This window comes from Triticum dicoccoides, chromosome 7A (assembly GCF_002162155.2).
Source record: "Triticum dicoccoides isolate Atlit2015 ecotype Zavitan chromosome 7A, WEW_v2.0, whole genome shotgun sequence".
Lineage (NCBI taxonomy): Eukaryota > Viridiplantae > Streptophyta > Magnoliopsida > Poales > Poaceae > Triticum > Triticum dicoccoides.
Genome location: NC_041392.1, coordinates 557,083,977 through 557,091,894, shown reverse-complemented (window position 1 = coordinate 557,091,894; position 7,918 = coordinate 557,083,977).

Here is a 7,918-nt window from a genome sequence, read left to right as displayed (position 1 = left end):
GAACACTTATTATAAAATAGCTCATATAAATTTAAGAGCCCCCAAGTGATTTGGGAAAAGAATTTTATGTATAACGATTGTATGTACCGAAGTACTTATATCATATCCCTCTTCACCCGAACTTTAAACGCGTCTTAACCGACCATCGGCTTCTCCCTCTTCGGTCAAGGGCCAAAAAGTGTTATGTACTCCACCTGTCGAGAATATCGACGGTGTTTCTGATAACCAGGCAATCAGGCCATAAGGCTGTAACAGACAAAGCGCGCTCAGGGACCTTATGCTATATTACTGATGAAGTGTAAGAAGCATCTTCGAAGAAAATAGTACCCCCATCGATACCTTTCTTCGGTTGCTCATTGTTACTATGAGACTTGTGCAATAGATTTTTTGTACTCATGAGTTCCATTGTGTGCCGACCATGATTGAAAACAATAAGAGCACTAGCTTTCAGCTTCACCCAGTCTGAGGTCCGAGCTCGGATGACCCGATCATGACAATCACAGAGGTGCTCCCTTTACTCCCTAGCCGAACAATCGGGAACGTAGGGGTTAACACAGGAGCAAGGCAACACAGCTTGCGGAACACTTAAGTCAACATGGTGCATATTGTGGCGTAATACACAAACAAGGAACGAAGCCATACAAGTATAATCATATGCAATAGGAAAGACTTCATCAAGGAAGCCCCCAGTTAATATGGGAAAGGAAGTGTTTTTAACAAACAACGTTTGTTGACAAACTAAGTTTTTGACACAAATATAATGTTTTGTCGAACCGAACAGGAATTTAAAAAACTGAGCATGGAAGCGACTTAGCTAGTTAATGTGCTCGGTGTCGATGCGCGGTCCGAACTTACGGCGGGACGAGGTTGTCGGTGTCAACACCGGCGGATCTCGGGTAGGGGGTCCCGAACTGTGCGTCTAAGGTCGATGATAACAGGAGACAGGGGACACGATGTTTACCCAGGTTCGAGCCCTCTCTATCGAGGTAATACCCTACTTCCTGCTTGATTGATCTTGATGGATATGAATATTACAAGAGTTGATCTACCACGAGATCGTAATGGCTAAACCCTAGAAGTCTAGCCTGTATGACTATGGTAATGAGTATTCGGCCTCTCCGGACTACGCCCTCTGGTTTATATAAACACCAGGAGGATCCAGGGTTACATAAGGTCAGTTACAAAGAAAGGAATCTACATATTTGATCGCCAAGCTTGCCCTCCACGCCAAGGAGAGTCCCATCCAGACACAGGTGCAGTCTTCGGTCTTCATATCTTCACAGCCCATCAGTCCGGCCCATGGCCAATAGGACGGATGCCCGAGGACCCCTTAGTCCAGGACTCCCTTAGTAGCCCCATGAACCTGGCTTCAATGACAAGGTATCCGACGCATAGATCTGTCTTCGGCATTGCAAGGCGGGTTCCTCCTTTCGAACTCCAAGATAGTCTTCGGACGAAACAATCGTGTCCGGATCCGCAACACACAACCATAGAGAGTATAATATTTCACGAATCCAATCTACTGACCACTTTAGTAACGCGATGTCACGTCAGTCTGGCCATAATTTCGAACTGTTTTTCGTCTGCCACTCCATGTTTCGAGACGCGGTTACCATTGGAGCGTCTTGTCAAAGTAGAGATCGTGTCCCCTTATTGCGGGATTTTCATCAATTCGGGCGTGGGTAACCCAACCGTGCTTGTTTACATAGCCCTTGGGAATAGGTGAGGTTTAAGGCGAGTGGGGAGGCGTTCAATATTCACTGCCTTTATATGGGGATAAGGATTCCCTATTCTTCTCCCACGCCTCTCCTTCCTCTGCCCATCCATACCCGAGCTCCAGCGCCCAAGCTCTAGCTTTCCCCACCCGAGAAAGCATTCCAATCATGTCCAGATCTGGAGCTGGAGGCAAGTGGATGGCCTCCTTCGTCAAGAAGGAGGACATCAAGGAGCTCTGGGAGGCCGGATATCTGGCCAAGGGGATCGTTTACAGACTCCCGGCCAAGGGACAAATCGTCCCTACCCCAGAGCCACATGAGAGGGTGGTGTTTCTCACACATTTCGTCTGCGGGCTGGGATTCGCTCTCCACCCGTTTGTCCGCAGATTGATGTTTTACTATGGGTTGGACTTCCATGATCTAGCCCCCAACTCTATCCTCAACATCTCAGCATTTATTATCATGTGCGAGGCCTTTCTCTGTATCCCACCTCACTTCGGCCTATGGCTGAAGACCTTCAATGTGAAGCCGAAGGTGGTGAGCGGCCAACAAGCAGAGTGTGGAGGTGCCATGGTGGGCAAGATGCCCAATCTTACCTGGCTCGAAGGCTCCTTTGTGGAGACGGTGAAGGGGTGGCAGTCGGGGTGGTTCTACATCACCGAGCCGCGCAACACCAATTGGGCGGCGGCCCCCGAATTCCGATCCGGAGCTCCAATGCGACTCACCTCCTGGCAAGAGAAGGGCCTAACCTGGGTCTCTTTGAGCGAGCTGAATGGGCTCCAAACATGCGTCTAGAACATGATAACTAAGAGGATCAAACTTGTCAACGTGATCCAGGTTATGCTCATTCGCCGGATCCTTCCGTGCCAATGCCGGACTTGCTATTTGTGGGAGTTCGATCCGGCCAAGCACCAGACACTACTAGAGCTCTTCGGCATGACGCACGAAGACATCTGGAAAGTGCTCTTCAAGGCTGGCGAGACACCACTGCCCACGACGGAGGATCGCGGGCTCAGCTTAAAACGCCAGACCAATTCGGCAAGTTCTTTCATGTTTTCAAGGTATACCCTCTACTGGCATACTTTGAGGAAGGAGTCTAAGCCTTCCAATCAATTTTTCAAGCCTGGATCGATATAGCGGGGCGGATTAACTGTCCGGCTCCGCTACCGGAAGACCAAGAAACCCCACTTCTGACGAAGATGCTGTTTCCGGTGCCTTATGATGTCCCAGAGAAGAAGGCCAATGGGACCAGGAGTGGTCTTCGCCGAAAGGGTGCTTCGGACATGTCGCCCGAAGACGAGACCGACTCCTCGACCGCTGAAGACGACGGTGAGGAGGAGGAAGAAGGCAGCTCCGCCCCTAAGGGGGGAAGGAAGAAAAGGGGGGCCTCCATGAATCTGGAGGCGAAGGCGCCCAAGAGGGGGAAGGGCTCCCTCGCGGATAACTCCGCGTGGGATGTCAATAGCAGTCCGGAGCGCCCCCCCGAACCAAGCCTTAGGCTTCCTCGTAAGTACCTTATGCACGTCCAAATGTATGGCATTTCCACTTTGTAATATTAATATTTTTAAATTATGCTATTGCAGTCCGGCCTGTGATAACTCCCCGCGATCCTCAACAAGAGATTCACTGGATTCAAAGGAGGTGGCCAGCGTGTCACCGCCGCTCGCTCACTCTCCCTCGGCCAAGGGTGATGACGAGGTGGTGTCCCAACAGACCTTCTCAGGTCAGGGAGAGGTTCCGAAGGTCGTCGGGGTGGCGCCAAAGGATGACTCCTCGGCCGCCGGACACATGGGGAAAAAGCCCCCATGGGGACTGGTGGTGGGGGCCAAGTTCAATTCGGCCTCCAGCCAGATACCATTCCGGAGACCTACATGGCTCCGGAGTCAAGCGAGCAGCCTTACCTGAAAGGAGGAGGTGTGCCTGTTCCACCGGTGACCTCTGTCCAATCAGAGGCACCAGATAATCTGCTGGAAGCACTGTGAGGCGCTTCCATTGTGGATGAACACCGTATCCTTATGGGTGTGGTGATCGAGAAGGTTCTGTCTACCAAAAGCGGACTGACCGAAGCCTGTGCTAGCCTTCTAACAGGCTTTGAGTTAAGCAATGTAATTGTAGAGAGAATATCACAGTGTAGATAGTAGCCCTTGATGCTCTGTTCAGTGTCCAGAAAGGAAAAGCCAAACAGAGGATCAAAATAATTTTCGCAGGAGTCTAACATAAGATGTCTATGTGAATAAGAAGGCGTCGCTACTGGCTGCTGCCGCTCATACTGCGGAGATCTCTGGACTGAAGCAGAACCTGGAGCGGGCCGAGAAAGAGCTTGGCCTCGTGAAGAAGCAGCTAGAGGACAGCCAAGGTATGCAGTAACCTACGTGTACATTTAGGAAGGATGAATGGTTCGTGCTGACTAAAGTGCCACGACCGAGGTGGCGGCCCTCAAGAAGGCGTTAGCAGAGGCCGAGGACAAAGCGGCCAAGGAATGCGCCGCGCGCGAGAAGCACAAGGCCCGGATCAGCGAGGTCCAGCAAGAGCTCCAGGACGCCGTCAAGAAGTACGAGTCCCTGGAGCGTGATTCTAAGATGCAAGGGTCCGAACTTGCGAAGGCCCGCCAGAGCGCACAAGATGCCCAAGCCGAAGCCCACAGCGCCCTTCAGGAAATTGATGACCCACAAGTATAGGGGATCTATCGTAGTCCTTTCGATAAGTAAGAGTGTCGAACCCAACGAGGAGCGGAAGGAAATGATAAGCGGTTTTGAACAAGGTATTCTCTGCAAGCATTGAAATTATAGGTAACAGGTAGTTTTGTGATAAGATAATTACTAACGAGCAACAAGTAACAAAAGTAAATAAAGTGCAGCAAGGTGGCCCAATCCTTTTTGTAGCAAAGGACAAGCCTGGACAAACTCTTATATGATGTAAAGCGCTCCTGAGGACACATGGGAATTATCGTCAAGCTAGGTTTCATCACGATCATATGATTCACGTTCGGTACTTTGATAATTTGGTATGTGGGTGGACCGGTGCTTGGGTGCTGCCCTTACTTGGACAAACATCCCACTTATGATTAACCTCTATTGCAAGCATCCGCAACTACAACAAAAGTATTAAGGTAAACCTAACCATAGCATGAAACATATGGATCCAAATCAGCCCCTTACGAAGCAACATAAACTAGGGTTTAAGCTTCTGTCACTCTAGCAACCCATCATCTACTTATTACTTCCCAATGCCTTCCTCTAGGCCCAAATAATGGTGAAGTGTCATGTAGTCAAAGTTCACATAACACCACTAGAGGAGAGAGAACATACATCTCATCAAAATATCGAACGAATACCAAATTCACATGACTACTAATAGCAAGACTTCTCCCATGTCCTCAGGAACAAACGTAACTACTCACAAAGCATATTCATGTTCATAATCAGATGGGTATTGATGTGCATATAGGATCTGAACATATGATCTTCCACCAAGTAAACCAGCTAGCATCAACTACAAGGAGTAATCAACACTACTAGCAACCCACAGGTACCAATCCCAGACTTGGAGACAAGAATTGGATACAAGAGATGAACTAGGTTTTGAGAGTAGATGGTGCTGGTGAAGATGTTGATGGATATTGACCCCCTCCCAATGAGAGGATCGTTGGTGATGACGATGGCGATGATTTCCCCCTCCCGGAGGGAAGTTTCCCCGGCATAACAGTTCCGCCAGAGCCCTAGATTGGTTCCACCAAGGTTCCACCTCGTGGCGACGGAGTCTCATCCCGAAAGCTTGCTTATGATTTTTTCCTCAACGAAGGACTCCATATAGTATAAGATGGGCATCGGAGGGCCACCAGGGGGCCCACGAGGCAGGGGGCACGCTCAGGGGGGTAGGGCACGCCCCCATCCTCGTGGCTGGTGAGTGGTCCCCCTCTAGTACTTCTTGCGCTCAATATTTTTTATATATTCTGAAACGTGCTCCCGTGAAGTTTCAGGATTTTTTGAGATGTGCAGAATAGGTCTCTAATATTTTCTCCTTTTCCAGCCCTGAATCCTAGCTGCCGGCATTCTCCCTCTTTATGTAAACATTGTAAAATGAGAGAGAATAGGCATAAGTATTGTGACATAATGTGTAATAACATCCCATAGTGCAATAAATATCGATATAAAAGCATGATGCAAAGTGGACGTATCAACTCCCCCAAGCTTAGACCTCGCTTGTCCTCAAGCGAAAGCCGAAATCGAAAAATATGTCCACATGTTTAGAGATAGAGGTGTCGATAAAAATAAAATACGGACATGAGGGCATCATGATTATTCTTAGAACAACATCTTATATAATTATTGTCATATGATCTCTTATGCTAGAGTAATAATTCAATCACAATTTCAAGTATGAATCATAAACTCCATTGAAAACTAACAAACTATAATCTCAGTCATTGGAGCAATTGCAATTTATCATAACATAGGAAAGAGTCAATATCAGAGCTTTTCAGCAAGTCCACATACTCAACTATCATATAGTCTTTCACAATTGCTAACACTCACACAATACTTATGGTATGGAGTTTTAATCGGACACAGAGAAAGAAAGGGACTTATAGCTTCGCCTCCCAATGTTTTACCTCAAGGGTAATGTCAACAATAATCGCAGAGGGAAGCAGAGGTTGTCATGCGCTTTTATGGTTGGATGCATAAAATCTTAGTGCGAAAGAACGTCACTTTATATTGCCACTTGTGATATGGACCTTTATTGTGCAGTCCATCACTTTTATTTCTTCCATATCAGACGATCATATAGAGCTTATTTTCTCAAACACTAATAAGTCATACATATTTAGAGAGCAACTTTTATTGCTTGCACCGATGACAACTTACTTGAAGGATCTTACTCAATCCATAGGTAGACATGGTGGACTCTCATGGAAAAACTGGGTTTAGGAATATTTGGAAGCACAAGTAGTATCTCTACTTGGTGCAAAGAATTGGCTAACATGAGAGGGAAAGGCAAGCTCAATCATGTTGGATGATCCATGGAAATATAATTTATCTTAGATGTAAGAAAACACAACCCATTACGTTGTCTTCCTTGTCCAACATCAACTCTTTAGCATATCATATTTTAATGAGTGCTCACAATCATAAATGATGTCCAAGATAGTATATTTATATGTGAAGACCTCTCTTTATTTATTACTTCCTATTAATTGCAACGATGACCAAAACTATGTTTGTCAACTCTCAACAACTTTTATTCATTATACTCTTTATATGTGAGCTCATTACTCTCCATAATATCCATGTGATCTCTTTGTTTCTTTTTATTTCTTCTCTTTTATTTTATTCCCTCAAGATCATGGCAAAATAACCAAGCCCTTGACTCAACACTAATCTTTATTATATATAGCTCACAGACTCGATTACATAGAAGGATCATAAAGCAAAACTCACAACTAGATCATACTAAAACTTTATGCTACTAGATCAAGATATTACCAAAAGGATCGAACTAAGAAAAACGGTAAAGATAAAAGTTATGGTGATACGATACCGGGGCACTCCCCCAAGCTTGGCAGTTGCCAAGGGGAGTGCCCATACCCTTATGATTATGTCTCCGTTGTTGGTGAAGAAGATGGTGGTGATGATGGATAGTCACACATCAAGCGTAGGAGGTCTTCTAACTTGCGGATAATGCCCTTGAGTGCGATGATATGCTCCTTCAGCAAAATATTTTCACGTGTGAGATACTTGTTTTGTATACGAGCTAACTCAATCATATTGAAGGCTTTGATCTCAGTTGGGGTAAGAAGATTATGATCAAGTTGAAGGATGTCTTTTGTTGCCGGAATTTGATCCTCCGTGGCCTTCTTGATCCCTTTATCCTTGTTGATCTCCATGGGTTCTTCTCTCTTCAGCTCTATCTTCATTAGCCAAGCATTGTTGTCCTCATTGTTGGAGGAGGAGGGAGACGACATGATGCTTGGCTTTGACAACCTGGCAGAAAACAACTCGAAACAAGAACAGGAGATTTTTGCGTGATATGGTGGTCAAAACCTTCGGGAGATTATATAATGAATTTTTACCGTCCAAAATACGTAACGTGCAAGAAAACAGAGTCCGGAGAGCGCATGAGGTGCCCACGAGGCAAGGGGCACGCCTAGGGGGGTAGGGCGCGCCCTCCACCCTCGTGGAGCCCTCGTGTCCTTCCCGGACTGC